The sequence below is a fragment of the Perognathus longimembris genome, chromosome 2 (genome assembly GCF_023159225.1).
Source record: "Perognathus longimembris pacificus isolate PPM17 chromosome 2, ASM2315922v1, whole genome shotgun sequence".
Lineage (NCBI taxonomy): Eukaryota > Metazoa > Chordata > Mammalia > Rodentia > Heteromyidae > Perognathus > Perognathus longimembris.
This window is the reverse complement of record NC_063162.1, coordinates 150007564-150017234: the sequence shown is the minus strand read 5'-3', so window position 1 is coordinate 150017234 and position 9671 is coordinate 150007564. Positions and strand designations below refer to the sequence as shown.

The 9671-nt window shown below is 49.8% G+C and overlaps 1 protein-coding gene across 1 annotated transcript in view; it reads left to right on the top strand.

The window, feature by feature from the left end:
- Window positions 1-8501: 8501 nt before the first annotated feature.
- The window catches only part of Znf777 (zinc finger protein 777), a 39511-nt gene continuing 38341 nt past the window's right edge, over window positions 8502-9671 (top strand). The window contains exon 1 of the mRNA XM_048340425.1: window positions 8502-8544. The gene's annotated coding sequence lies outside the window, so the exon portion shown is untranslated. The remainder of the gene's footprint in view (window positions 8545-9671) is intronic.

The following is a 9671-nucleotide window of genomic DNA, read 5'->3' as shown; positions in this document are numbered from 1 at the left end:
CACCCTCCACGCCCGCTCCGGCCACCAGCATGCACCAGGGGCTTTGGGCAGTAAGGGGACGGGCCCACCCCCACAGGAAAGACCCCTAGAAGCAGCCATGCGCTTTCCAGTGTCACCTCCGGAAAGCCCCCCCCCCCCCCCCAAACACGGGCCTGACCTCTCTTGCAGGCCGTCTGTGGCATCTGTCCTGGGAAACACAGCCATTCTCTGTTGCGTGGCTCCTGGGCGTGGCCAGGGAGAGTCGGGTGGAGCTGTAGTGCTAGGCGTGGAGGGTGAAGAATCCAAGGCCAGGCGTTGAACCCCCATCTATCTGGTCACCCAGGCTGCTTCCTGTGCCCCCAGTGCTTCCGTTTGCTGACCCTTGTGTGGTTTTCATTTTCACAATGCTTCCGTGTCACATCTCATTTGACCGTGGCCACGGCTTTCAGGAGAGCGAGCTGCACCCCTCGGAACCTGGTTAGGTGAGGAAAAGACTTGAGGCTTCGTCCTCTTAACGGTGTACCCCCACTGGCCCGCCAGACCCTCGGGCCCCAGGGACTCCCGGCTCAGCAGCTCCCTAGGTGCCCAACCGATGCCTTCTCCAGTGAGCGTTTGGGGGTGTGCACTGCCCCGCCCCCTGCCCCCTGCGGCAGCCTGGGAGTCTGGCTGGCTGCCACCTCGGGTCCTCCAAGGCGGATCCCGCCCACGCCACGCGCACATCCATTCCCATTTGTCGGAGCAGCAGCCACTGGTCCTCTTGCCCAAACAGGTAACTCGTCTACCTGCAGCGGGCGAGACCACGGCGTCCAGTCACTCAGCTCCCTCCTGCGTACTTTTGTTAGGAATAGACTAGTTAAGAAAATGGTTTCTATGTACTGTATATTTTGTACCTGTTTACACTTCTAATATTGATATAACTGATATTTTGAAAAACAAATGAGCAGAAAACATCCTGTTAAAATAAAACCTAACCAGCACCAAGGCAAGTTTGGTGGATTGCGTTCTTAGACCTGCGCCATGGTCACTGGTGCTTCTATTCTAGCACATTATCCAGGGGCCCCAGGGAGTCAGTTTCCAGCCATCTTGCCCTTCCCCTTCCACCCCCCCCCCACCAACACCACCCTCACCTTGGTCCCAGAGAGGTGACCCCATCCTTGAACAAAAGATCCCAGGACAGTGAGTCCAAGGAAGAAAATTGACATTTGGAGGAAAAACCAAGACATCAAATCCCTTTGCATCGTGGTTTATGTCATTTAGTTTAATTTGAGATGATAGGCACGAAGCTAGGAAGTATGAGAGGAGGTGCAAGATGTCAGAAATTGGACGTTGGCTGTTTTGTCCATCTGTCACATTTCTTGGCTGGGCAGGAGGCTGCACCTCTGCTTATGCCAATCCTAAAGTCCTGTGGGCTTAGGCCAGGCCAGCACCCTGTCCTCCCCAACAGAGTTAGCCATTGGCAACGTTTTATCTTTTTTGTTCTAATTCAGTTAGGTCATAGATTGGGGGGGGGGGGGGAGGGCAGGTAGAGGCAATGCTGGCCCTGGAGCTTGGCCTCCGGCTTTTGCTTTCATTCAGCTTTTTGCTCACCGCTGGCCTTGTGAGCTTCTAGCTCCAGCTTTGTGGTGGTGAACTGGAAGTAAGAGTCTTGATTTTCTTGCCAAGGCTGGCTTCAAACCACCACCCTCAGATCTCAGCCTCCTGAGGAGCTAGGATTACGGGTGGGAGGCATTGGCAGTGTGTTTGCACATAGTGTTTTGGTTAGTCTTGGTTCTGGTCATCGTTTTTGTGGCTTTTTAAAAAATAAAAATGTACAATTCATCTTATTTTTTTCCATGGGAGTTATTAGCGTGGGGTGCAGAAAATGGATGCAGCACTTAACCCGGCCCCGATGGAGAATCAGGCCAGTCCCTCTTGCCAGCTTGCTTCTCCTGCACTTCCAGCCATATCCCTGTAGGGTGCTCCCAGACTTAGAAGCCAGTGGACCTGGCAGTGCCCTCCCCCTAGCCTCTCCCCTTCCCCTCATATCCTCCCACTGCAGGAATCGGAACATCTGGCCCCGGGCGGCCTAACAGAGTAGGAGACAGAACATGGGGGAAGCGAGGGGGGGCCGGGAGGCTGAGGTCAGCTCTGGAGGAGGTGGGGGCCAAACCTAGCCAGAGAAGGAAGCTGTGGCCAGCCCCACACACTTCTGGGGACCCACGCGTGGCCATTCACTCAGAGACTTACACTGACTGTGCAGTCGGGTCTTCCGGAGCTGTAGCCGAGGTGTGGGTCAAGGGCCTGCCTGCCCTCTGCTGGCGGAGCTGTCCTCCTCAGGGGTCACGGTGACCTCCGCTCCTCTAGTCACATCTTTCTCCCTGACTTGGCCCTTCTCGCCTCCTTTTCTAACTGGGAGACCTAGGCACTGTTGCTCCCTGTTTAGAAGCCTCTATAGACTCCCCTCAACTTCAGCACCGTGCACCCCTCTCCGGGAGGGCGCCTGCCTGTCCTTTCTCTGCCCCACTTGCCTCTCATCCCCTAGAATAATGGAAGCACCACACACCATGCAGTTCCGCCGTCCTCACGCGTCATTCCCGCTGCAGCTGAGGTGTGCCCTCCCCAGGCCCACGACGCCTGGCCCGGGCCGCCTGCCCCTCCGGTGTTGGCTCGCAGTTCCACCCCAGCCTTCCTTGAGCTCTGTGGGGGGAGGCGGCCCCTCCCCTGTCCTGCCACAGACCCCTGCCCAGCCCTCCATCTGTCCTCCTATCCCTCCCTCCTTCCCTCTGCGTGCCCACGCAGGCTGTCTGTTTAACAGCAAGACACTACGTGTACACACCGGGAGGAGGTTTGTATTCCTTGACAGCCAGCTAAGAAAAAAAAAATGAGCTCTGGATTTTGGTGTAATGGTCGTCAGGTTTCTTTTAATCTAGAGTATAGTATAATTGAATACATGATTATTGAAAAACGTACACGAAATCTTTCAACATTAAATGAATATACACGTGTAAATGATTTGCTTTAAGGATTTGGGGTCAAAAAGTAGTAACTGAAAATATTGTGAATCTTATGATCCAAATACACTGCTGATAGACACATTAGGAAATTCTGGATAGGGTTTAATAGACATACCTTTATACGCAAAGCTAAGATAAAGAGAAATAAAGGAAAAGCCTCCCTCCCCAAAGCAACGACAAAAGTGCACCCCCAGTTATGAGCACAGGAGTCGCTGCTGCCTGGACGGAGGGAGGACCTGGCTAGGGAGTGAGGACGGAAGAACTGGCGCTCCAGGAGGCTTCGTCCGCACACCCACAGTTCAGAAGCATACACCCCGGGGTGAAAACGCCGTGTGACGTTGGGTCCCCCAGGAAGCAAATAAAAGGACAGCAAAGTGCAAGGCACGGCCTGGTGCAGGAGGCTCCTGTCCGCCATACCAGCTGCTCAGGAGGCTGAGGCCTGAAAGATCACAGTCCGAAGCCAGCCCGGGAAGGAGAGTCTATAAGACCCCATTCCCAATTAAACAGCAAAATGCCAGACCAGACGTGTGGCTCAAGTTGGTAGAGCGCCAGGCGTGAGAAAAACAAAACAAAGCAGCTAAACAATAGTGCAGGGCTCTGAGTTCAAGCACTAGTAATGGTGTGCACATGTGCGTGCACACACAAACACACACAAATTCAAGAAGTTTGGTTGGAAGAGTCATTGCTGGAAAGAGAAGGAGAAGGCAAAGAAGGAGAAGGCAAGATTTTTCAGGCTATTACTGAGGGCACAGGCAGGTCCAATTACCTGTGAAAGCAGAGAGGTGAAGAAGTAAGACTGGAAAGGAGGAACAACAGAAGCAAACCTGGCCAGGTGTTGGCTAGCCTGACAAAGATGCCCGAAGTAAATACTGCCCGTCGGAGACTTGCGTTAGGCAAATCCATGCCCCCACTACCCAGTCCAAGACTGCAAACCACAGCGTTTCCCTGGGTTCACAGCTGGAGCTGGGGTCGGCTGTAGCCCTACAACTGAATGGCCTAGAGCCCAGGGCCTGGGTGCTGTGCCTGAGCTTTTTTCACTCAAGGCTGGCGCTCTGCCACTTTGAGCCACACAGCTACTTCTGAGTTTATTTCCGCTGGTTCAGTGGAGAGAAGAGTCTCATAGACTTTCCTGCTTGGGCAGGCTTTGAACTGCAATCTTCAGATCTCAGCCTCCTGAGTAGCCAGGATTACTGGTGTGAGCCAATGGTGCCCAGCACAAGTTATTTTGTTTTTTGAGCTGGTACAGGGGCTTGAACTCGGTCCCTTGACTTTTTTGTTTTGTTTTGTTTTGCCACTCCTGGGGCTTGGACTTGGGGCCTGAGTACTGTCCCTGGCTTCATTTTTTTCCCCCCTCAAGGCTAGCACTCTACCTCTTGAAGCCACAGCGCCACTTCCAGCCTGTTCTGTGTATGTGATGCTGAGTAATCGAACCCAGGGCTTCGTGCATGCGAGGCAAGCACTCTACCGCTAAGCCACATTCCCAGCCCCAGTCCCTTAACTTTTTCATGCAAAGCTGGTGCTCTTACCCCTTGAGCTATAGTTCCACTTCCACCTTTTTGCTGATTAACTGAAGGTACGTCTCACAGACCTTTTTTTTCTGGTCTGGCTTTTTAACTTCAATCCCCTTAGTTCTGAGTAGCTAGGATTGCAGGTGTGAGCCACCAGCACTTGACTGATGGCAAGTTTTTGAAGTGAGAGGCAAATGGTACAACCACACAGCTGCCACACATGACAAAAGGTGTATGTATCACGCGGGGCACTGGGTGATGGCCACGGCCGGGCCAGTATCCTCCTTAAGAACTCAAAACCTCAGTCAATACCTCATGCAAGTCTGGAGTTCAAACGTACATTATCTGACCATCTGACAAATTGACATCAAAACTGGGCCAAATCCAGTAATAGCACTTGAGGTTTCTGTCTGAAGCAAATTTAACAACAGGAAGAACCAGGCCACAAGCCCTGTTCAATATAAATTCACAATCACATGTCACAAAATCACAAGGAAAACAACCCACCATTAAAGAGAACACAAATGGCAGGATTAAGAATCCAAGAACTCGGGCTGGGAATGTGGCTTGGCGGTAGAGTGCTTGCCTAGCATGCATGAAGCCCTGGGTTCGATTCCTCAGCACCACATACACAGAAAAAGCCAGAAGTGGTGCTGTGGCTCACGTGGTAGAGTGCTAGCCTTGAGCAAAAAGAAGCTCAGCGACAGTGCTCAGGCCCTGAGTCCAAGCCCCAGATCTGGCAAAAAAAAAAAAAAAAGAATCCAAGAACTCAAACTCATATAGATATTCCCACAGAGAATGTGAGTACTGTACGTTTATTTATATTGTATTAAACTAAGGGGGAAAACAGTGGAAGAATCAGAATGGAAAAACTTTAGTCAAAAGCAATCATTAGACTTTAAGAAAAACCAAGTGAATCTAAAGAGGAAAGTATTGTTTGAGAAAAACAAATGTAATTTCTAGAAATGTAAGTCCAGTCATCTAGCATGTTGCTGAGCAATTAATTAGAGATGGGGGGGTCTCACAGACTTTTCTGCTCAGCCTGGTTTTGAACTGTTGTCGACCACATCTCAGCCTCCGGAGCAGCTAGGATTACATGAGTCCAGCAGTCATGTTCTTTCTACAGCTCAGCTTCCCCAGCAAATGCCAACGTCTTTAAATGATGATGATGGTAGAGTATCTCCATAGAACCTGTGCGCATTTCCTATATACTTTAAATCTCTAGATTACGTGTAATATCTAAACATAAGCACTATGTAAATAATTGTTATATTGCATTTTTATGTGTGTGGTACCAGAACTTGAACTCAGTTTCAGATTTAGAAAGCTGTTGCTCTTAACTCTTGAGCCAAACCTCCAACCCTGTTTGTTCTTTACCGTTTTTAGGAGAGGGTCTCAATTCCCACGGGAGAACGCACCCGAATGACAATCCACCTGGGATCACAGGTGTGTGCCACAGGTCCCGCTTCCCGCCGTGGAGATGGAGTCTCCCGAACGTGTCTGCCTGGCCTGACCTGGAGCCGTGCCCCTGCCAACCTCTGAGCAGACAGACACATCGCGGCGCCCGGTGCTGCGGGGTGAGAAGGGACCTCACAAACTTTCCTGTCTGGGCTGGCCTCCAGCCACAGTCCCCCCATCTCATCCTCACAAGTAGCTAGCATTGCAAGGATGGGCCGCTGGCACCTGGATTGTTATACTCTATTCTTTTGGGAATAGTGACGAGAAGAAAAAAAAAAGTCTATTCTGGTCACGTAAAATAATATTTATTGCAGTGAACTCCAAAAATTCTGTATGTACATGTTCAATACAGATGGAATATTTTCTATCCAAACCCGCAGATATGGAGGGCTGACTAGCTAAATCAAATATAGCTGAAGAAGGTGCCTAGAATAGAGCAGAGAAAGAAATTGATGGGTGGAAATATGTTAACAGCAGAGACTAGAACTACCTTCCACGTATTCAATCAGATGTTCTCATCTACAAAACAATTAGGAAGATAAGGATATATAAATACCTGGTATTTGTTGGTTGTAGGGCTTGAACTCAGGGTCTGGGCACTGAGCTTTTCTGCTCAAGGCTAGTGTTCTACCACACTGAGCCACAGCTCCACTTCTGGCTTTTGGCTGGTTAATTGGAGATAAGCGTCTCAATGAATTTTCTTTTTTGCTTGGACTGGCTTCAAACTGAAATCCTCTGATCTCAGCCCCTTGAATGCTAAGATCACAGATGTGAGATATCAGCACCTAGCCAACCATACATTGTTAAAACGTTCATTCACACCACTAAAAGAATCCTGGCAGAGGAAAATGATGTGAAGAAATGTGCTTCATCTAATAGAAGAGAACGGGAGTGAAGGAAGGCAGAGAAGACCACAAAATAAAACTATGGATTAAAAAGCCCAAATGTATCTATATTCACTAACACTATAAACCAAACGGGCTCTCCGGTTGAAAAACAAATTTTCAGATGATAAAACAAAAGTGCGTCCCTCTCGGTGCTTTTAATTTTTAAGGAAAGGCCTCGTTCACCGGGGCTTACACAGATCTTCCTTTCTCCATTGACTGGACTATTGCAGCACGTCATCGCTTCCCTTCGCCCTGGCTATTTGGTACCAGATGATATCTTGTTGAAATCCCAATATATGTTGTCACATTTCATTATCAGCAAAAGCTCATGCCCTTCTCAGTCCCAACTGTGTCTGAGCATCCGAGGGAGCCGACCTGCACTATGTGACCCGCCCAGGTCGGCCTCCATCTAGCCATCCGGGTGGGCAGCAGGCAGGGGGCTGCTCCTCCACGCTCGATGACTGGTCCCTGGCGGAGGCCTTGGCAAGGCCTCCATTCAGACGTACAGAGTTTACAAAGGAAGCAGAGGTGTAAGCGTTACTCCCACGGGTGCCTATGGGCACCCATTTTGTTCAGTGTGTGTGTGTGTCATGCTAATCCTGGAGCTTGAACTCAGGGTCTGGGGACAGTCCCTGAGCTTTTTTACTCAAGGCTCCTGCTCTACCACTTGAGCCACAGCTCCACTTCCAGCTTTTTTTGTTTGTTTTGTTTTTGTTGCCAGTCCTGGGGCGTGGACTCAGGGCCTGAGCACTGTCCCTGGCTTCTTTTTGCTCAAGGCTACCACTGTACTTCTTGAGCCACAGCGCCACTTCCGTTTTTTTTTTTCTACATATGTGGTGCTGGGGAATCGAACCAGGGTTTCGTGTATACAAGGTGAGCACTTTACCACTTGGCCATATTCCCAGCCCACTTCCAGCTTTTTTTTGAGTAGTTAATTGGTGATAAGAGTCGCACAGGGCTAGAGTGTGGCTTAGTGATAGAGTTCTTGCTTAGCCTGCATCAAGCCCTGGGTTTGATTCCTCAGTACCACATAAATAGAAAAAAAAGCTGAAAGTGATGCTGTGACTCAAGTGGCAGAGTGCTAGCCTCGAGCAAAGGAAGCTCAGCGACAGTGCCCAGGCCCTGAGTTCAAGTCCCAGGACTGGCCAAAAAAAAAAAAAAGACAACTCTTTTTTTTTTTTTTTTGGCCAGTCCTGGGCCTTGGACTCAGGGCCTGAGCACTGTCCCTGGCTTCTTTTTTGCTCAAGGCTAGCACTCTGCCACTTGAGCCACAGCGCCGCTTCTGGCCGTTTTCTGTATATGTGGTGCTGGGGAATCGAACCTAGGGCCTCGTGTATCCGAGGCAGGCACTCTTGCCACTAGGCTATATCCCCAGCCCAAAAGACAACTCTTATAGACTTTGCTGGCCAGGCTGGCTTTGAACTACAGTCCTCAGATCTCAGCTTCCTGAGCAGCCTAGGCTACCAGGCATGAGCCATCAGTGCCCAGCCAGTGTTTTTAGTTCTAGTTTTTATTTTTATTTTTGTGCTAGCAGTGGGGCTTACTTGAACTCAGGGCATCAGCGCTGTCCCTGAGCTTTTTCTGCTCAAGGTGAGTACCCCACTTCTGGCTTTGCCTCTGGTTAATGGAGTATAAGAGTCTCACAGGCTTTTTCTGTCTGGGCTGGCTTCCAACCACAATCCTCAGGTCTCAGCCTCCTGAGTAGCTGGGATTGCAGGTGTGAACACCAGTGCCTGGCTGTACACTGTTTCTAGGGGTCTTCCTGGTCCCCTTCTTACTCCCAGAGGATTCTGTCCCACTTTCTGGGGTAGGCTGGGAAGGAGTCCGTGAGACTCTTCTCTCCAATTAACCACCAAAGGCTGGAAGTAGACCTGTGGCTCAAGTGACAGAGCACTAGCCTTGAGCAAAAATGCTCAGGGACAGCACCCAGGCCCCGAGTTCAAGCCCCAGGACCAGCACACACACACACACACACACACACACACACACACACACACACACACACAAAGCAAAAGTGGACAGAATTAACAGCAAAATATTGAAAAATGGGATAGTTCCACACAGTTGTCAGTGAACTAGTAAACAAAAAAACCAGAAAATTTGAAAGGCATATTTAACTACCTTTATCCAAACAGAGATTTTATGTTCTTTTCAAACATTTACAAAAACTGACTATAAAGCAAATCCCCCCCCCCAAATTCCAAATAAAGTATTTTATTCAGATTACTTTCCTCCCTCTTCGCCCCTCCCCTCCAGCCACAGGGCTCAAAATCAAACCTAGGACTTTCCACACAGGCTAGGCAGGTCAGCCCTCTACCACTAAGCTATAATTCTCGCTCTTCAAGCTGCATCAGTGTGTGTATGTGTGTTAATGGGTGTGTGCGCGTGCACGAACACGTACATGTGCCCATACTAGGGCTTGACCTCAGGGTGCCGCGCTCTCATTTGGCTTTTGCATTCACAGCTGGCGCTCTACCACTTGAGCTACTCTTCAGTCCCGGCCTTTTGTCAGTTAATTGAAGATGAGGGTCTCGTGGAAGCGGAACGTCAGCGGCTCACCCCTGGAGCCCCCGTTACAGAGGAAGCTGAGAGCTGAGGGTCTCTATGTGAAGCTATTTACGCTTGGAGCTTTTATAGCCAATTAACCACCAAAAAAGACAGAAGTGGAGCGGTGGCTCAAGTGGTAAGGTGCTAGCCTTGAATGAAAAAGCTAAGGGACAGCACCTAGGTCAGAAGTTCAAGTCCCAGTACTGACATTAAAAAATATATATATATCTGGATCCACAGTTTGTTGCGTCTGAGGAATCCCATGAATAGAGGTATGAACAGAGGTAGCTGTATATATT